This window comes from Bos indicus x Bos taurus, chromosome 20, assembly GCF_003369695.1.
Source record: "Bos indicus x Bos taurus breed Angus x Brahman F1 hybrid chromosome 20, Bos_hybrid_MaternalHap_v2.0, whole genome shotgun sequence".
NCBI lineage: Eukaryota > Metazoa > Chordata > Mammalia > Artiodactyla > Bovidae > Bos > Bos indicus x Bos taurus.
In genome coordinates this window covers 2,317,206-2,338,715 of record NC_040095.1, presented here as the reverse complement: position 1 = coordinate 2,338,715, position 21,510 = coordinate 2,317,206, and the positions used below count along the sequence as shown (strand labels likewise).

The 21,510-nt window shown below is 49.5% G+C and overlaps 1 protein-coding gene and 1 long non-coding RNA gene across 5 annotated transcripts in view; one reads left to right on the top strand and one right to left on the bottom strand.

Annotated features, from left to right (window-relative positions):
• KCNIP1 (potassium voltage-gated channel interacting protein 1) overlaps window positions 1-21,510 on the bottom strand; it is a 407,173-nt gene that overhangs the window by 185,925 nt on the left and 199,738 nt on the right. The gene's annotated exons all lie outside the window — the stretch shown is intronic.
• The window catches only part of LOC113878873, a 51,922-nt gene continuing 31,405 nt past the window's right edge, over window positions 994-21,510 (top strand). The window contains exon 1 of the long non-coding RNA XR_003507152.1: window positions 994-1,222. This is a non-coding gene — a long non-coding RNA (uncharacterized LOC113878873). The remainder of the gene's footprint in view (window positions 1,223-21,510) is intronic.

Sequence of the window (21,510 nt, the reverse complement as noted above, 5' to 3'; positions counted from 1 at the left end):
TATTTGAGGAATTGAGTTAAGACACAGGACCCTGGAACATCCCCAGAGAGCAAGCTCACCATGATCAACAGGAAAAAGGAAGACGCTGGGTGCTGGGACGGATGTCCTCAGTCCTCTGCAGCGTCCCTCCCTTACCCCCAAACACAGACAACACAAGTGCATAAGTACTAGCAGTACTCCCGAGACCATCCACGGAAGCAGTGCAGCAACGGCAGCTTTTGCAAAAAAGTTCTTTACCCGAGCAGCTTGGAAAAGACTCTGTGGGTCTGTGTCTGGGATACAGAGCTGGCCTTTCTGCTTTATTGCTTATTAGCTGTGAGACCTTGGACTAAATCTCTCTCTGCTTCATTTCCTCCATGTGTAAAATAGTCATGCTGCCACCAAGGATTCTTGCCCTCTTCCTCCCCGAATATATGAGGGGTGTTGCGAGGCTTAAATGAGATGGTATATGCAGTGTGCTGGCCACGATACCCAGAACACAGCAAACATTCAGTGGATAGTAAAGTCGTGGTCATGAGTGTTGTTGGTAGTTGTTTGAGTTTCCCCGAGCCCCATCTGTAAGTGGTGGCTGGGCTAGTCTCACTTAATCTCAGAGGTGGGTTGAATCAGCCCACGTAGATGGGCCAAGGAGCACACAGGTGCCCCAGGTGGTAGCAGCCCTCCCCTCACCGCCCCCCCCAGCCCGTCCCCGCAGCCAGGACTCACACTTGTTCCTTTACTCCAGTCAATGCTGCTGCTGCTAAGTCGCTTCAGTCGTGTCCGACTCTGTGCGACCCCATAGACTGCAGCCCACCAGACTCCCCCGTCCCTGGGATTCTCCAGGCAAGAACACTGGAGTGGGTTGCCATTTCCTCCTCCAATGCATGAAAGTGAAAAGTGAAAGTGAAGTCGCTCAGTCGTGTCTGACTCTCAGCGACCCCATGGACTGCAGCCCACCAGGCTCCTCCGTCCATGGGATTTTCCAGGCAAGAGTACTGGAGTGGGGTGCCATTGCCCTCTCCACTCCCGTCAATAGCACTGTGCAAATTGTGGTGAAACTGAGAGGCGATTCATCAGTGAGACTGGAAGCATCTGACCCTACTGGGGAGAGGGAACGGGGACAATGTGTCAGTGACTTCAGCATCCACAGATGCCTTGATCTTTTAAGTGCTGCCTGGCTGGGTTATGAATATTTTCCCTTTGGTGCGAGGGTTTTGGAGGAGCTTCAAGAAAGCCTGTGAAGGTAAGAAGGGAGTGTTCCGGGTGGATCTGAGTCGGGTGGTACCACTTAACCCAGGTGTTTGGGGGATTGCGAGTGTCGGGGGGCACTTGGGTCCATCTCCAGGGAGCTTTTATCTACCCAGCAGGAAAACGGATGCAGAAGTTCCAATCTGTGACCCAAAACCTCTTGGCAGATGCTTTATTGGGCTTGTTTTGTGTCTGTTTGTGTGTGCGTGCTTGTGCGTGTGTGCATGTGTGCGTGTCGGCTTAATTGAGACGACTCTTACAAACTGGGACACTATACATACAGTCTATTTCCAGCTTCCTTGGAAAAGTCGGGAAATCTGGCCACGTTCCCCCGGGAAACAACAAAGTGGGTGGAGAACAGCTATCTGTTCAGGCAGGGTCATGCGCCTCAGTTCACCACGGTCCCCCCCATCCCTTTCATCTTCCCGACACGTAGACCACTTGGGTCGTCATTTCTCACTGTGCGTGGGATGCTATTTGTCTTATTGTAGAGACACAGTTCTCTGTATTCACATCTCTATTAAATGCGGGGAAATGAAAGATAGATCAAGAGGGATGCATTTTTCAAGGAAAATGATGGAAAACATACTTTCTTGTGATATTGAAGAATATTCTTAGGTACTTTGTATGCAAATGGCCATCCCTGCTCACTTGCATGCCTCATCTGGCCCAGAGCTACAACTCTGCTCTACTTCCTAAGCCTCCGGAAATCCCCACCTTTAAGCGCAGTCCCCTTATTCGGGTAATGCACTCAGCCGATGTCTACCTGACGCGAGGACTGCCAAGCGGTGAGTCGGGCAGACGTGTCCTTGTCTTCTCAGCCTGGCCAGCTAAAGGAATTGCAGCAATGCAAACAAAGCACCCTGCGGTGCTCCCCACAACCCCCCGCCTCTCCCCCCCAAATCCTGGTTGCCTTCATAGGGAGAAAGCCATAGCAGTATCACCAAGGTGGGAAATGCCTAGTGAGGAGTCAGCCATCTTTCCAGGAAGAGCTGATGCTTAGGCTGAGACCTGGATGGGGCGGTGGAAGGTGTTGTTCCAGGCAGGGGAAAAGCATGTACAAAAGCAAGAAGTCCAGAGCAAAGGGTGTTTGAGAATTGCAGGAAGCTAGGTCCTGTTGGAGCATGGAGGTGGATGGGCTGGAGGATTGTCCAGAAATGAGTCCAGGGAGGTGAGCAGCTGGGTTGTGATGCATGTAATCTGTTAGAAAGGGTTCACGGCTCACTGGGGGCCTGAAATGCATGCATAAAATCCCAGTAGCTAGAGGACAGCAAGAATAAGCCAGAGCCCATACGAGGACAGTGGGGGAGGGGGAGGGGACTGCTGAAGGGGGCAGGGCACAGCCCCTCCGATGGCTCTGCAGCAGGCCCCCCAATCCAAGGCTGATGGGGGCCCAAAGGACACGGTGCAGGCCCGGAGCTGCACAGATCTAACTGTGCCACTTTCTAACAGGCCTTGAGACACTACTTTATATTTTTCAGTCTCAGTCATCTCACTTATAAATTGGATAATGATAAATACCTTCCTGAGTTGCTTGGCGGGTTAAATGAGGCTAAAAACATCTGGCACTTAAAGAGATGGTAATAAGAGTAAGTTGATTTTTTTCAATTGATTTTGGTGTACATTTGGAAACCTGATGCCTAACCTGGGATGACTTAGCTTCATTTCCTCCCACGAGGCATCTCCTGTTCGGGGGCCCCCACCCGGGAGGAGCCCTCCCCGGTGCCCGCCATCTGTCGCTGGCACTGGCCCCAGGGCTGACCTGGAGTCTGGCACAGGGCCGCAAGGATAATTACCACTTCTGAATCGATTCCTTTGAGCCCTTTTGAGCAGGCTGAGGAATGCCGTGATTAAAATGATTAAAAACCTGCCTCCTATTTCACAGCTTTTAATATTTGATAAGATTTTGAAGAGAGGGATGAGAGCAGGGTATGAAATCTGGCAGTTTACAATCCCAGCTTCCAGCCCCCTCAGGAACTTATCAGGGCACTGAAAAAGGCAAGAGCCAGAGAGAAAGAGAGAGAGAGAGTGCATATGAGGGAGGGTACGCTGGCATGCATCCTCCAGAGAGGGAAACCACAGAAAGAAAAGGGGAGGAGATCCTCTTCCTTTCAGGTTCTTCGTGGTTTTGAAAGCCAGTAATACTTAAGATTATTATTACAAAAATGATGCTAAGACAATAGCAGCGATCATTTATCAGGCACCCAATATATGCCAGGCATGTGTGTAAGGAATAGACCTTTAGTTTTCCCAATGATCTTAGAAGGGAATAGATTTCTTCTTAATTTTATAGAAAACAGAGGCTCAGAGAGGTGATGTGACTTTTTCCTGGTATCACTCAGTCAGTTACTGGGAGAACTGAAATCCACACTGGGTCGATTGGGCCCTGCGCCCCACCCAACACAGCATTGTGGAGCATCAAAGCAGGAGCAGGAAAATGCCACAGAAGAGCAGGAGCCCTCGGGTTTCTTCCCTGTCCCCACCCATAGGCATGACAGGCAGTTATCTTTGAAGAGAACAACTGCAGTGGTCAGATATCAATGCCCAAATGTTTTGCTTTTTGTTCTTCCAGCTCATAGCCTCCCTCCACGCTCATTTTCTTCCTTTCATCTGGGTCTTGATGACTCTGCTGGAATGTTAGCTCATCTAGGACAGCTTCTGTCTTGATTCAAATAACCTGACAACGCTCAGCACGGCTGAGCACTTACCGAGTCCTGAGCACTTTCTGTCTCTTTTCCCACCCGTTGTCCCGTGATGCACCACAGCCTGACGAGTTAAACATTGTTGTCATCTTTATTTGGAGGATGAGGAAACTGAGGCTCAGAGGTGTTGGGAAGTTCATTCAAACAACCCCTACAGGGATCTGGACTGCCCTCCAGAGTGGAAAAGACAGCTTGAGGCTTCGGAAAGCCAGGTCTGGGAGGGCCACAGACTGTCCCCAATAGCGTCAAAGAGTTCACGGTTCTACAAAACCCTGTGCATTTGGGGTCGGTTGTGGGGAGCTCTGCCATATAGGGCCACCCAAGACAGACAGGTCATGGTGGAGAGTTCTGACACAACGTGGTCCAGTGGAGAAGGAAATAGCAAACCACTTCCGCAATCTTGCCTCTGATGCAAACAAGCTGTTATCAGAATGTGCTCCCTAAAGAAGGTTTGAGAAGTCGCTTTGTTCTCTTCATCTTGGGAAGGTAAGAGAATGTTCCAGATTACGGTGAAAGAGCTCTGTCTCTGTCTTCCGGAGGTCATCCTGCCACCATCCCCCTCACCTGCCCCCCCACCACACACACAAGGCCATGACTGTTGGGGGAAGGGTCCCAGGGTTGCAGCCACTGGCTGCTTCCACTTAGAGAGGGAAGAGATACACCTGAGCCCTTTCTGGGTAGAGTCACTCGGTGTGTGGGGTCTAAAATCCATCCTGTCCAACTGAGGAGGCAGAATGGGAGTACGTTAGCCATTGAGAATCCCAAATGGGATGCAACGTGGGAGAGGAAGTGAACAAGCCTGGAAAGCTTCAGAGAAAGAGCCAGGACCAGGAAGATTTCAACTCAGTACAGGTATGAACGTTCTCATAGTCAGAGGGGTCTATGAAAGAGGATCACCATTCATAGTCAGGACTAGAAGAGTGTGGGCCAAAGTCATGCACCTATGCGGGATGCTGTAGAGGGTACTTAAGCCTAAGGAGAGAGTTTACGAACTTTAAGATCTCTTTCAACCTCAGGGGGGCAGTAAGCACGGAACCAAACTCAATCTCTTCCTCCATGCCATTTGAGCAGTCAGCACATGTTTGGGACATACCAGTTTGTTGAATGAATGAATGATCTGCTGCCATAGATACACACCAAAGTGTTCAGAAACACCAATGAGGGAAACACCAATTAGTATTATTCTGTTAATAATAAAAGTCACATGAAGTCCTCTAGAGTTCAGAGAGTCCATATGGACAAACTCCTTTATTGCTCCCATGTTATAGATCAGGAAACTGAGGTTCAGAGTCAAAGGTCACACACGTCGAAGGCGGCAGAGCAGGGAGTCAGACCTGCAGGGGTCTGACTTCTTAGTCATGCTCTGTACACTAGGGCCACCCTGACTATGGTTACAAAAGTCACCCTTTGCTAAGGATGTGGCCTGGACCTGGGGCAGCTCTTCACTGAGACGCTGCCTGCAGCGGGGAATGTTTTAGAGCCAGAACAGGAGGTGCTGCAGTGAGCAGCTGCCTCCAGAGTCAGATTTGCTAGCTGGTTTCCATTTTTCTGCTTGGAGATTCTTGGTCAGGTCTCTGCTCTCCTGAGAGTCCTACCAATACTCCCAGCATTGGTGGTCTCTTTGTCCCCCTGGGGTTTTCCCTGCTACCCCTCCTCTCAGCCACTACAGGTCACCTCCAACCAGTGACCCGCCCTGAGCCTTGTTTAGATGCCACAGTTCACTGCTGGTCCCTTGGCTTTGTTCAAACTTCCATCCATCACCTTGACTCACATACACTGCGTACCCCCCATTCAAACTCTGACCAGCATGGCCCAACGACCCTCTTTCTTCCTGTCTCTGGTCTCAATTGTCTTCCTTGTAGCTTCTTAATCTTTGCTTCTTCAATGATTAGATCCTGACTTTCTGTCTGAGCTCTGAAGCCCATTTCCATCTCCTGCCCTGTTGCCTGGTCCATATGAGACCCTAAACTGACTCATCACTGAACCTCCTTTTGTCCTCTTAGCTCTTCGCCCCTGGGCTGACCTCTCTTCCTCCTGACTTCCCATCTGATGTCTGGTCTCATCTCTGACTCCTTTACCTCCCATCCCCCACGCTGACTCATCCCTTGGACCAGGGTGTCTCCACGGTGACCCTTCAGGCACTTGGGATTGGACAACTCTCTGTGGTGAGGGACTTCCCTGTGCATTGTGGGGTATTTAGCAGCACATCTGCTCTCCACTCTCTAGAGACCAGGAGCACCTTCCACTACTTGTGCCAATCAAGCATGCCTCCAGAGATTCTCGGACATTCTCAGGGGCAAATCCCTGTATGGTGAGAATCACTGTCTCTGAGCTCTGTGCCTCTGTATTCCATTCTCTGAACACTCACACTGTATTCCATTCTCTTCCACAACTCGACCTGTGCACTGCTGTCTCCAGTTCTCCCGTGTGCGTGCTAAGTCACTTCAGTCATGTCCAACTCTTTGTGATCCTATGGACTGTAGCCTGCCAGGCTCCTCTGTCCATGGGATTCTCCAGGCAGGAATACAGGAGTGGGTTGCCCTGCTCTCCTCCAGGGGATCTTCCTGATCAAACCCAGCTCTCTGGTGTCTCTGAAGTCTCTGACATTGGCAGGCGGGTTCTTTACCTCTGGTGCCACCTGGGAATCCCCTGGCTCCCCTAGGTAACAAGTATTCCCACCTCCCAAGCTACATACTCCTGCCCTCCAGAATCCTGAATCAGATTCTTTTCCTGAGTATCTGACTGCTTGCCACAGACTTTCTGTTCTCCATACTCTTGCCACAGCTTCCTTCTTCCTGCTTCTTTGTTTCCCTCCTTCTCCTGCATTGTGATTTTGCATTTTAATGGCCAGTTCAATCTCTCAGGTGCTTTGGGTGGGTCGTTAATTTCACGCTGCGCTACTCCCATTAACAGCATCGCCCCTGACAACCAGGAGCCAGTTTCACTTCCATCCTCCCTCTCCTCTGCCTTGTGTTTTGCTTTGGTCCAAGGCCCTGGTTCGATTCCTGGGTCAGAAAGATCTGCTGGAGAAGGGATAGGCTACCCACTCCAGTATTCAGGCCTGGAGAATTCCATGGACTATGTAGTCCATGGGGTCACAAAGAGTCAGAAACGAATGAGTGGCTTTCACTCACTCAAGGCTTCTTCACTAGTGCAGTCTCCAGGAGGGACGGCAGCCCTGCTGCATGTATCAGTGTAGACTGTGCGGTCTCTGAACCATGGGGATCTGCTTCCCGAGGGGAGGGAGGCAGCTCGGTGGGTGGGGAGAGCATGGGTGTCTTGGTCCATCCTGTCATTGTGTGAACTTGGGCCAGTCATTGAATTGCTTGGAGGCTCAGTTTCATGCAGCCCTTCCCTTTTCCCTTAAAAGCGTAAATGAAAATACACTAGTACAGATAACTCAGAATTAGGAGACAAGTTTCCTCTCACGACTGTCCTCTTTCGGACTCAATACACATATCATTTTTGCATTGTTGCTAATGTATATGCTGCATTTGACTCATTTTTCTCATTTACTTACATATTAGGCTTCTTAACACTTTGCTGTGTCATGTGGAGACGAGGCACGTGACTTAAATATACTGCCTAACTGGGCTTCCCTGGTGAGGCAGATGATAAAGAATCTGCCTGTATTTACTCCTCCCAGCAATCCTAGGAGACAGATACTATGACCTCCCATTTTATGGATGAAGAATTTGAGGTCGCAAAGTCTCCTAGGGAGAAAGTGACAGGGCCAAGGTTGCAATCCTAGTTTTCTCAACTTAAAGCATATGTTTTGAAAAAAAGCACATTGTTTCTCACATAAACATTAATATATTTGAATAAGCTGGTGCATATAAAGTGCCCAACAAGTGTCTGTGCACACAGTGGGTACCTATCAACTGTTCATACTTTTCTTTACCTGTTTGGGGAATGGATAATAGATAGAAACTGTTAATGTTTCCAAAAGAGCAAAGGGCCTTTTGAGTTCTTCCCTCTGCCTGACCACACTCTCTGTGGAGCCCTAGGTTCTTTTAGGCAGAGGCAGTATGTGTCCCCCATGCTTCGTTCAGCACCTTGGACAAGGTTTAGTAAATAGTTATTGATTGACCCATTGACTGCAGCAGCACTGGGGGTGCCAAGTCACCTCCATGATGTCTCTGTGGGGAGAGATGGGGCTGGTGTGCTGGCCCACAGCTGCTCCCAGACAAGGGTGTTTGCATAACTGGAACGTGCTGTCCCCAGCTCTAATAAAGATCCGAACGTTACTAATTGGCAGGCAGAGGCTGTGTTCTCTCTATGGGATCAGAAGGGAGCAGAGCGTGCCCTGAATGTTAATTTCCTCTGCAGCCTGCACGCAGGGGCGGGGGACGAGAGGGGGAGGAAGAAGGGCCCAGGGGCACAATACATCCCACACATAGAGCTCTGGTCTCACGGCCCTTTCATCAAAACGTACAGAAGCAAAAATGAAAAGGGCACAGGATCTGGGGCCAGGTAACTAGGATTGGGTTTCTGAATCTATGTCTTACAAGCTAAGGAAGAAACAAACCCCTTGGTCTCTCTGGGTCTCAGTTTCTTTCTCTGTCAAGTGGAAACAAATGTAACTGGCAAAACATTCCTTGACTAAATGGATGAAACCTGATAGGCTTTTCAAAGGGTGTGACATCAGCGATACAAATAGTCTGTTTGTTCTCAAGAGCATAAACAGGCAAAACACATCATAAAAATAGAAAATAATGACATTCAAGCTTCTGGGTGAGGTTGGCCAAGAGTCCCATGTCTCCTGTGGTGAAGAGTAACACCATGTCCTAGCCCAGTGGTACCCATGACTGGTTGGGTAATTATTTGAGGAGCTTTTAAAGATACAAATTCATAGGCCACCTCTCTGAAGACAGTGTTTTTCAACAGGTCTTAGGAGGGTAGGGAGAATGCAGGAATCTGAATTTCTATTGGTGCCCCTGAGGAACTCACCAGAGAGGCAATCATAGTTTGTGCTCAGTCACTTCAGCTGTGTCAGGCTCTTTGCGACCCCATGGACTGTAGCCCGCCAGGCTCCTCCGTCCATGGGATTCTCCAGGCAAGAATACTGGAGTGGGTTTGCCATGCTCTTCTCCAGGGGATCTTTCTGGCCCAGGGATCAAACCGCGTCTCATGTCTCTCGTATTGTCAACTGGGTTCTTCACCGCTGGCACTACCTGGGCAGCTCCACCCCACAGCCTTTTCTCCCCTCCTCAGCACCTCTGGCCACTGGAAAGACCGAATGAGGTATCACAGGAAAGATGTTGTTCCAGTAAGAGCTGTTCTCAATTTACCCTCCAGGACCTTTAGGGAAATTTGAAGGATTTAAATGAGCAGGACTGAAAGAATATGATTATAAAAAAAAATATGGAGCTTTTATTTTTGAACTCCTCCAGAACATGAGTACAGTTTTTTATTTCTACTTTATTTAATTTTTTCATATTTCCAAAATAGTACTTTATTTTTTCAATTTGTGAAGAAGTTGCAAAACTTTTTATTTTTTTATCTTTTTATTTTATATTGGAGTATATCCAATTAATAATGTTGTGATGATAGTTTGAAGTGGACAGAAAAGGGACTCAGCCATATATATCCATGAATTCATTCTCCCCCAAACTCCTATATTATTAGCACTGGCTGATGCTGAAGCTGAAGCTCCAGTATTTTGGTCATCTGATGCCAACAGCCGACTCATTGGAAAAGTCCCTGATGCTGGGAAAGACAGAGCAGAAGGGGAAGAGGGTGTCAGAGGGTGAGATGGTTGGATGGCATCACCGATGCATTGGACATGAACTTGGGCAAACTTCAAGAGATGGTGAGGGAGAGGGAGGCCTGGCATGCTGCAGTCCATGGGGTCGCAGAGAGTCGGGTACAACTGGGCGACTCAACAACAGTGCTAATATGTAATGAACTCATCAAACATGCATAATTATAGTAATTAGGAATTATAAAATAAAAAACTATCAGTAGAAGGCCCATGACTTCTTTCTGAATTTCTGATGAACATTTGTGTACCTCTGGGGTGTGGGCTCTTCTATTTGACGATAACTCCTGTCAAGGATTCAGAAGACCTTTCTTGATGTTCAGAGTGTGGCTGTGACATTGCAACAGAGGAAGAAGGATGAAGGGTCCTTGGGAAATCTGTGTGTGTGTGTACCTGTGTGTGTGTGTAGGGACAATGTTTGAAAGCAAGGATGTGTTGGGATAGAAACCTTCCTGAAAAAAAAGAAAAAAAAAAAGAAACCTTCCTGAACATGTTCAACATCATAAAACCTCCACTTCTAAACTGCATAGCATACCTTTCCATTCCTGTACAGGGAAGACATACGAAAGAGGGAGACAAAGGAAGACTTTTACTGCATCTCTTATGCCGAATATTTAGCACAGATCTCCTTGCTCAGAAAACTCAGGCCAGAGTGTGAGGTGTCGGGGAAAGGGCAGGTGATATCATCAAACTGAATTTAGGACTGTGAATGTATGTCCAGCAAGCTCTGGGTACCACTCCATGCAATTCCATCAATATCAGCCACTGGAGTGAAATTCCAAGAAAGTGAGCAACTGATTGATCCAAAGTCAGCACAATCACTGGCTCATTCCTTTCACCGCTGGGCCTTCACAGTCGGGGGGTGTAAAGTGTGCCCTGGCCAAAGCGGAGAGAAGAAGCACCTGCTGAATCAAGAGGCAAGACTTGGGGCTCCCTGCAGTCTGGGGGGCTTCTGACCCACAGTGGGGATGAGTAAATGTCAGGCTGGTGGACGGAGGATGGGGAAGCTCTGGGTTTCGTCGGCTCTCCCAGGAAGTTTCCTGTGCATCCAAGACTAAAAGGGCAGATTATGGGGGGAACTAGAGCTGGGTGTGGAGGGTTGTGAATGGGGATGAGAAATGCCTCTGGATACCAACCCGACAGTCTAGAAACTTGGTATCCCAACCCTGGGTTTCCTTTCCAGAGTGGAGGGGAAATGAGCATCCGTCTTGGGGCCAGGGACTGCCAGAGGCCACATGACTATACCTGGCCCCATGCGTCATTCCAGGGCTTGGAGCCCATTCTGGGCAGATGTTCCACTTGCTGTGTTTCATCCTTCAGCTGAAGATCTGATCCCCGGGCTTAGGAAGACAGATTTCTCTGGACTGCAATTCCAGGAAACTTTAGATGAAAATGCGCCTCTTGTTGAAAAGACTTTCTTGAGAAAATAGAGCATGCCTTTCTCTGACACGGCAGCTCAGGGGCTGGGAGATGACAAGCAGGGGATGGGGGGAGGAGGGCCCACAGGACACCAGGCTCTGAGAAGGGCTCTGGAGAAATAAATGCACTTGCAGGGATCCACTGGGCTTTGGGAATGGACAAGAGAGAGGTGCTCCTCCTGCCTCTTGTGAATAGCGGTGAACACGGCAGCCAGGGCCCCTGCCTCACGGAGTTCTTGTACAGTCGTGTGGCCCCTGGGCATGGGTTTCACACGTCCCGTTGATGCCCACTCCTTCATTCTTGTCACTGATCCCTCCAGGGCTCATCCCTGCCTCCATATATAGGCTGGGCCTGCTGCCTAGAATCCCCTCTGCCTCCTGTCTGCCTTACAAATGTATATTTGCTCTCTGGGTCTCAGCTTCATTTGAACTCCCCCAGGAAGCCCTCTGTTATCCTTGCTGGGCCAGCTGCCTCTCCTCTCTGTTTCCATTTATCTTAGCATTTGCCTTTTCTGTTTGTCTTTGAAAACATAATACAGTCTTTGGGGTCAAGTCTCAGTCCTAATCATTTCGTAGCTTCAGTTCCAAGGATAAGTCCTGCCATACAGTAGGAAACTCAAGAAATAAGTATTACATCAAACTGAATGGACCACTGCTGTATACCTGCTGTGTGCACTAAGCAACCTGGGCAATGGAGACGTGAGGGAGAGGCTTTAAGACACTTCCAGTCTGGTGGAAGGTAACCAGAGGCAGAGACTTTGCACCTAAGTGATAAGTGATAGATGAGCTTTAGGCGATGCCTTCAGGGACGGGGGCAAGAAGTTGCTCAGTTGCTCAGTCATGCCGACTCTTTGCGACCCCATGGACTGCAGCACGCCAGGCTCCTCCGTCCTCCACTATCTCATAGAGTTTGCTCAAACTCATGTCCATTGAGTCAGTGAGGCTCCTTTTGCCTTCAATCTTTCTCAGCATTAGGGTCTTTTCCAATGAGTTGAAGGGACAAGAAGGGAAGTAGGTAAATGCTGCCTCTAGTCTTGCTTCTTATGTCCCCTTTAGACACTCACTCCAGCCAACTTCCTGTACATTCCTTCTATAGCCTGGGACCAACTCCCTCCCTGCCTTTCCACATGCTGTCCTCCGTGCCTGTAACGATCTCAGCCCATTCAGACCCTGCCCACCCCTTCTGTCACGGTCACTGTGTCTGCTGTGTCATCCACATGCCAGTAGCCCTCAGTGGGGTTGGCGACACAGGCGGGAGGGCAATGTTCATCTGAGGATCCAGGGGCTGGCCAAGCAGAACGGGGACTTTTTAATTGACATTTAAATGTCAATGCACCACATTAAATGTTACGGGTGTTTCATCACAGCTCGCAAGGAGCATAAACACATCTCCAGCTCCTTAAGAACTGCCCACATTAATCACAGATGCCCTTTGTAAGTGGAAACAAACCCAGGGCAGATGCCACACTCTAGCCAGAAGCTGGAAAGCAAGGAAGTCCATCACAGATAAGAAATCTGGCCTGGCCATTGGGCCTCTTAATATGAGAAGGATGGACAGTTAGAGAAAGAGATTTGCCCAGAAGGAGAATCAGAGGAAGAGGAGGGGGAGTGGTGGGGGGAGACTCAGGGAGAGGAAGGCAGAAAGGTGAGACATAGGAGACAGAGAGGAGGAAACACAGCCGAAAACCCAGAGAGAGACGCTAGGGGCTGGAGTGGGGTGGGGAGCAGGAGGAGGGGGGGCTTAGACAGAAAGAGACAGGCAGAGAGAAAGGCAGGCTAAGACCGAAAGAGACACGTTCATAGAGAGGGACACAGGGAGACGAACAGAGAAGGCAAAGAAGAGACAGCGACTGTCTGTTTACAGGAGCCAAGACACGGAAACAACCCAAAAGCCCATCAACAGGGGACTGATTTGAGAACCTGTGGCATATGTATATGTGGTATCCAATGCATGCCTGTATATGCAATATATAAAATGGAATATTACTCAGCCACAAAAATGAGCAAAACACTGCCGTTTACATAGATGGACCTAGAGAATGTCATACTAAATGAAGTCAGACAGAGAAAAACGAATGTTATATGATATAACATGTGAAATATAAAAGTAATAGAAATGGATCTACTTATAAAACCGAAGCAGACTCGCAGACAGAGAAAACAAACTCATGGTTACCAAAGCAGAAAGTGCCGAGGGCGGGGTGGGGGGGAATGAATTAGAAGAATGAGATTAACAGATAAAAACTACTATACATAAAATAGATAAGCAATAAGGATTTACTGTTTTTAACACAGGGAGCAATTTTCAAAATCTTGTAATAATCTATAATGGAAAATAATCTGAATATATATATATATATGCTGTTGCGGCTAAGTCACTTCAGTCGTGTCCGACTCTGTGCGACCCCATAGACGGCAGCCCACCAGGCTCCCCCGTCCCTGGGATTCTCCAGGCAAGAACACTGGAGTGGGTTGCCATTTCCTTCTCCAATGGATGAAAGTGAAAAGTGAAAGTGAAGTCGCTCAGTTGTGTCCAACTCTTAGCAACCCCATGGACTGCAGCCTACCAGGTTCCTCCGCCATGGGATTTTCCAGGCAAGAGTACTGGAGTGGGGTGTATATATATATATATATATATATATATATATATATATATATAACTGAATCGCTTTGCTATACACCTGAAACTAACACAGTATTGTAAATCAACTATGCTTCAGTTTTAAAAAAGATAGTGACTGAGAAGCATCAACCTGCAAACGAAGATGATTCTTATTAGACAGTCCGGGAAACTTGACTCCGGGATACCCAACGGCTGTCTGTCACCTTCACATGATCCCCAGGGGAAGGGTTGGAGGAGACGAAAACACTGGCTAACACGAGGTGGTTCCAAACACTTCTAGCGGTTCAGAAAACACTGGCTAACACGAGGTGGTTCCAAACACTTCTAGTGGTTCAGCCGTTAAGACTCCACACTGCCACTGCAGGGGGCACGGGTTCGATCCCTGGTAGGAGAACTAAGATCCCACATGCCACAAGGTGCAGCAAAAAAACCCAAATCAAAACAAAACAGAAAGACAAAAGACATGAGGTGGTCCTGGGAGGGAGCGGGCCAGGAAATTCACAACACTGCTGTACAACATGGAAGTCCTACCGCACCCATGGGGCAGCTGAAACTGAGGTCCAGGTCACAAGGTGAGATACTCAAGGTCACAGGCAGAATCAAGCCTAAGACTCAGGTCTTGTCTTTCCCAGGGCTTTTGCCATGAGCCAGCACACCTGTCCAGACACTCCAGCTCTCTGCCTGCTCAGATCTGAAGCCTGACCCAGGCTTTTAGCCCGGATCCAGACTGGGAGTGATAAGTACTGGGGCATTCACAGCTTGTCATGTCAAGTTGTGGGGAAGAGCACAGAGAATTCCCTCGTGAGGCTTCCTGCTGGAAGCCCGGGGAAGAGAGGACTGGAGGGCAGGTGGCTGACCTGACAAGCTCTGTCTGCCCCACAGCGAACTTGGCTCTTCCTGCTGCTGCCCAGTATAGGGTCCACAGGAAGAATTCAGGAACCTGCTTTATGCTGACCACTGACTTTACTGATCAATTTAAAATTGTTGCTGCATAAACTTTCTCGTGACAAAGTAGTTGATTTACACAAAATAGACACAGTTTACAGCGTAAGCCTGGAAAAGGAAATGGCAACCCACTCCAGTATTCTTGCCTGGGAAATCCCATGGATGGAGGAGCCTGGCAGGCTACAGTCCATGGGGTCGCAAAGAGTCAGACACGACTGAGCAACTTCACTCACTCATAGTGTAAGCCTATGTTGCAAGGCATATGATTGAACTACCTATGGACACCCAACTCTCCCAACTTCAGAAACACAACAGTGACCAAGTAGCTGAATGTTCCCTGGGAAATACTGCCAGCCTTATTTACAAGGATGAGGGGAAAGCAGGAGGGAACTGGGAGAGTAGAAAAGGTGGCTGGGACTGGAATGACAATCTGGATGCTCTCCAGGGCTGAGGCTGAGGGGTCTACAGCTTTGGGAGCTTGCTGACTTGTGGGCATCTGTCCATGTTTATCTGTCAGAGCTCAGACACATCTGTTTCAAGCCCCATCATTGTCTGGCAATTAAGTCCAGTTTCCCTAACTTGGACCAACTCCCTCACAGATTCGGGCCAAGAACACTGGGGATGGATGCAGAAGAGAAATGTCCAAAGTACCTTCTTCAAGGAGCCCCACCCAGGGGAGTACTGACAATAAATAGGCCCTGACAGCACGCAGTGTCCTCAGCAACGGAAGGTGGGTAGACACGAAGGATTCTAAAGATGGTTGGACAGCATCACCCATTCGATGGACATGAACTTGGGCAAACTCTGGAAGATAGTGATGGACAAGGAGGCCTGGCGTACTGCAGTCCATGGGGTCACAAAAGAGACGGACACAACTTAGCGACTGGAAAACAACAGCAACAAAAGTAAGACTCACTTAGCCAGAAGAGGAAAATTTAACAGAGAAGGGGATTTGGAGGCTGGGCTTTGAAGGATGAATAGGAGCCTACCTCAAGGCCAAGGGGACGGGAGGGCCATCCTAATCGGCACACAGAGCAAGTGTGATTATAAAGTTTGGGGAGCTAGGGTATGCTGTAGACAGTACTGGGGAGGAAGCCAAAACTGACTAATATATGTTGCTGCTTTGTAGGTAATTGGACATATATGCAAATAACTAATTGTGGGTCTGTTGTGATAGCTTGAATAAGAGTAATATAAACAGCACTTTGGAGCTATAGAAGCATAATTTTGAAGACAATGAATTCATTCTTTGTGGTGGTGGTTGTTTAGTTGCTAAGTTGCATTTGACTCTTTTGCCGCCCCATGGACCGGGGTCCACCAGGCTCTTCCATCCACGGAATTTCCCAGGCAAGAATACTGGAGTGGGTTGCCATTTCCTTCTCCAGGGGATCTTCCCAACCCAGGGATCGAACTCACATCTCCCGTAGTGGCAGGTGGATTTTTTTTTTTTTTTTTTACCACTGAGCCACCTGGGACTTCTATCAAATTTGCAAAGGGAATGTAGGTGGTAATAGAGAGAAGGTGGTTATGTCTAGGGTGACGGTGGATGCTGCCTTGAGGAGTGATGTTTAAGCTGGGATTGGGAAGGAGATTCTCAAGAGCAGATCAGACAAGATGCCCAAAGATGCTGCCTAGCCCAGGGTAGACTTGCCTTCAGAAAGACTTCGAATCAAAGCCTGTATGTGATGGAAGAGGACACAGGGATCCTTTTTTCAGTGCTTTTATTTCACAGATGGAGGAACTGAGGTCCTGGGAAGAAAAGGGACTTATTCAAGGTCACTCAGCTTGTTTAGGGGCTAACAAGATACAGCTCCATACGTCAATCTGCAATTTCTGGATTTTAAACAACTCTTGGATTTATAAGCACTTTGTTTTCTTTTATTAGATTTGTGTCATAGCTGATGCCCTTAAGGGTTTCTGTTTGTGCTTTTCCAGCTCATTAAAACATACTAACAGACTAGGGACCATTAGAGTTTCAACTTGGCTGCCTCGTTCAGGGAAAGGCACAGGTGGGTTAGACGGCAGAACCCAGGTTCATTCCCAGCCGGCCCCAGGGACCGCACAAGCTGACGGCCGCACTGACGGCTGCTCTGACAGCTGTCGGGGTCACTCTGAGAGTCCTCCTGTCACCTTGAGTGGAGTCACTCTGCCCACCCCCAGGCCAGTGTGACCTTTCTCTACAGGTGAACTTGGCATCCCACCTGTCCAATGATGCAGCTGGAAGAGACATTTCCCCCAAGGTCCCACCCAGTTTCAGCCTTCCAATCTTAAATGGCAAGAGCAGCTTAAATAGCCAGCATCTTTGATGGTGGCACTTTCCTTTCAAGTTCATCATCCCAAGCAGTTCCCTCTGTCTAGAAATGCTCTTCCTAATAACGGTCATATGACTCAAACATCGGGCTTCCCCGATGGCTCAGCGGTAAAGAATCACCTGCAGTGCAGGACTCACAGAAAGACACGGGTTCAGTCCCTGGGTCAGAAGATCCCCTGGAGGAGAGCATGGCAAGCCAAGTACTCTTGCCTGGAGAATCCCATGGACAGAGGAGCCTGGCGGGCTATAGTCCACTAGGGTCACAGAGAGCTGGACACAACTGAAACGGTGAGCATGCACGAGACTCAAACATGAGCTTCTTAAAGAGGTCCTCCCTGATCCCCATCGGCACGGCGTCACAGTCCTGTGACTGTTTGTCCCTGAGAGGACAGGACCCACATTGCTCACTGCCGGGGACCTAACCCCAGGGGCCAAGCCTGGCACACGGCCCTGAGGAAATGCTTATGGCATGAGCTGCGTGAAGAATGCCAGGGAGAGTCAGGAGAGAGGAGGCAGGGAAAGCGGCAGGAGGTGGCAGAACCGCCCACCTACGGTCACTCCTCCAGACTGCACCTGTTTGATATGGCTTCACAATGGACAGTTTTCAGGAGAGAAAACTGTTGACCACAGTTTGTCCATATTCAGTCCAGAAAATATTCACCCGCCCTGACAGTGGCTAACACACTCGAGTGCTTCCTATGTGCCACGTCCTTTCAGTGCGTGAAGATGCCCCTCCTTTGGTGGATACTGGTGGAACCCTAGTTTACAGCTCAGGACAGGCGCCCAGGGGTGTCGAGTCAGTCGGCCAAGGTCGCACAGCCAGCAAGGGGCTGGCACAGGGAGTGGGACTGGAGCCTCGGGAGGCCGGTTGGGCTCTGGAGTCCACGTGCTTCACCTCTGCACTGCACTGCCTCTCCGGAAAGGGAAACCAATGGACCTGTTCACGTCACAACAGCTGGAATACGGAAATGCTTAGATACAAGCCCCGGTCTGTCCAAATCTGAAGGCAGAACAGCCCAGGGAATCTTTAGCAGGCAGCATCAGCAGTTGGAATCCAGGCTACAGACTAGCAAGAATCCCCCCATGTGGCAGCTGGAGCCAACCGCAAGATGAGGGCATAGAAATCTTCTGGGGCATTAAGGGGTGTCTCCCCACCTCCCAACCAAGTGCTCCTGCCTCTCCTAATCACAGCTCAGGTTCTAGAACAAATGCCCAGGGCCTCCCTCATGAAATGAGCCATCTGCAGATGGGGCTGAAAAGAGATAATCGGAAGAGACACTTCAGATTTTTAGAGCGGGCCAGCTGGCTCCAGCCTGCTTCCGGGCCCATCTGCGGCGGGCCACCGCCACCCCTTCGTCTCTCTCCCTGCTGACACCACGCCCTCCCCTGGCTCGCTCTGGCCTGGGGAGCGGGGACTCCAACCACAGGGAGCGAATCTCTGAGCAGCGAGGGCAAGGGAAGGGTTGATGGAACTTCACGAGGGTGGGGCCGCCTGAAGCACCGGAAGCAGCGCACAGAGCAGGACCGGGAATCTCAGGAGACTGGCAGCTCGGGGACATTCTTCCTCGTCCTCACCCCCTAACTGTCTCTTGCAGCTCCTCCAAGAGAACTCTGGAGGGACCCTGGGACACAGCAGTAAGGAGGAGGTTTAGGGCACACTGCTTCAGACAGACTTTCAGGCCAACCACTTGCTGTGTGACCTGAAAGTGGTCTGATGGGCCTCGCTTTGCTCATCTGTCATATGGGGATAACAACACCTGCTTTATGGAGTCTTGAGAATTGAGTCTTGAGATGTGTTTCATGTGGGTAATGCTGTGTCTAGGATGTATTCTGTGTTCAATCAACAGGCAAGTATTAATAGTTGCTATTGTCCTGGAAAGTTCCTTGTTGGAGCAGGTCATGGAAAGTTCCTGGCTGGCTGGTCTACACTGGCCCAGCCTTGCCCAGTGCTAAGGCAAGAGACTGGATCACAGGTACCTAGAAACCGGGCTGGGTCTGAGCAGTGTTTCCATCCCGTTAGCCTTTCCTCAGTGACTTTCCGCCCCTGCTTTGTACCCCTGTTACCCCAAATTATAGGACAGTCTCAATAACTTGATGTTGCAGCGCATGGGCTTAGTTGCCCTGAGGCACGTGGGATCTTAGTTTCCTGACCGGGGATCAAACCCATTGGAAGGATTCTTAACCACTGGACCACCAGAGAAGTCCTTCCCAGGGCTTTCAAAGACGCCATCCAAGTTCATTTTATGAGGACTCCATGAGGAGTCCAACAGGAATACCCCTGTTGACAGCCTCCCTGCAAACTGGGCAGCGAGGACTGCAGGACTCAGGAGTGTTTACTCCTGACATGCTGGCACTTTCCATCATCTGCCCAAGAACTGCTTGGGGCAGAGTCTTGGGGTGGAGGAACCTGGGATACAGTGCCATAATGTAGAAGCTGTGGGGCCAGATGGCCCTTGGGGGAGAGTCCTGAGGCCACTGCAGTGACAGTGTGACTCAGAGTCTCAGTTTCCTCATCTGTAAAATGGGATCATAATATCAACCTGGCAGGTGACAGAGAAGATTAAACATCAGACAGGCATGGAAAGTGCTCCACACACATTGGCTCCTGAAGTAACCTCTGTCCCTTTGGAGGGCATGGTTCCCACTTCAATCGCTCTGCCCCCAGATGGTTAGATAGCATCACCAATTCAGTGGATTTGAGCGATGAATTTGAGCAAACTCTGGGAGATAGTGGAGGACAGAGGAGCCTGGCATGCTGCAGTCCATGGGGTCACAGAGAGTCAGACAGGACTGGGTGACTGAACAGCAATCCCGAGTGGGGGGACTGGGTGCTGGGAAGCCAGCCCCGCAGATGCTGTTGACAATCGCTGAGTGGCACACCTGCATTAACTTAAGTAACGGCGTAGCTCATTCTCGGCCTAATTGGTGAACCTAGGTCTGCAGACTGTTGATTGGTGGGGCAAAGAGGAGCCTGAGTACTCTTGTTCTAAGAAGATGGGGCTGGAAGGAAAGAGATTCTGCTTCGCCTGCCAGCAAGGAAGGATAATTACAGCACTTGTCAAAATAAGATGTGGAGATAGAGCCCATTCCCTGCCAGCCAGTTTCTCAAATCCCCTGGGAATCCCTGGTTTAATTAAATACCTGGTGCAAATGCTCGGCACCGGGTGTCAAGAACATGCCTGGATTAAAAATCCACCCCAGACAGGGCCCGGACGAGCACATTCCCCCTCCCCTGCCCACAGGCTCCGGGTGGTGCTGGGGAAGAGGGTGGGGACAGAAAAAGGAGAGGAGCGTTGGGAGGAGAGGATGACTAACACAGGAAAGAAACAACCGAAGGAAGCTCCAGAACTGAAGGCTGCTGCAGAAGGGATTAAATGGAACATAGAAAGAATTTCCCAACTGGGAATCGTGCCTGCAAAGATATTCTCTCTTGATTAAGAAAATAAAACTCACATCCTGAGTCTGGCCACGGGTGGTGAATCTCCATTTGGGGAGGACGGCAGAGCTGCTCAGCCCTGGTTTCTAAGATGCAGCGGCTTCACGAGGCTCATTCATCAAGCCGCCTTCCCCATTCCTCGGGCCTCAAAAGCCTCTGCCCTGTCTTTGCCACCTTGGCCCCATTTTGTACACAAGAGCCATTCTAATCCCTCTACAGAATGACTGAGCTTGGCTGTGATATTAGACAAGACTTAACTGAAATCCTGAGATGACAGCTGGAAAATTAACACCGATCATATCCTGAGTCTGGATAAGCCAGCGTGCAAAATGCAGCTTCCTCTCAGAGGCTCCTGGGACCTTCCCATCTTTCTTAGTGGTCAACAATCCAGACCCCATTCTGGCTCACCTCCTACTGATTCTAGATTGGGTGTCTCAACATAGTGGCCAAGGGACTTGATCTAGATAGCGCTTAGATATATTTTCTTGGGGACACACAGTCTTCTAAAAATCAGATAATTTTGTATGACATCTGTGTAATGAAAAATAAGATCTGGCTGCACAGGGTCACATCCCCACAGGCCTCAGTGGTCAACTGGAACCAAGGACAGGCCATGCCCTTGCAAGCATGTGACATTAGCATATGGGACTAGAGCCTGGACTGTGCGGGCAAGAGTCGTAACGGGGCCCTCCTGCACTGCCTGTCTGCACGGCACCAGGTACTGGATCAGCTGTACGATCTCACAAGAGGCTGAGCCTGTGTTCCCCCTCTCACCCGTCCATCCACTCACTCAGCACCTAGTTACTAAGCACTCCCTCTGTTTCATATATTCTGCTAAACCTAGAGACAGAAGGTTAAGTAAGACAGACATCCCAGGTCCACCTCCTCCTCACTCTGAGTTTCCAGTCTGAGACCCTCTCACTACTTGTAAGGAATTGTAGCTGGAAATGCTCCATTATGCTTTTTCTTTCTGTATTTGTTGGCTATGCTGCACAGCTTGCAAGATCTTAGTTTCCCAACTAGGGATTGAACCCTCAGCAGTGAAAGCATGGAGTCCTAACTACTGGGCCACCAGGGAATTCCCTGT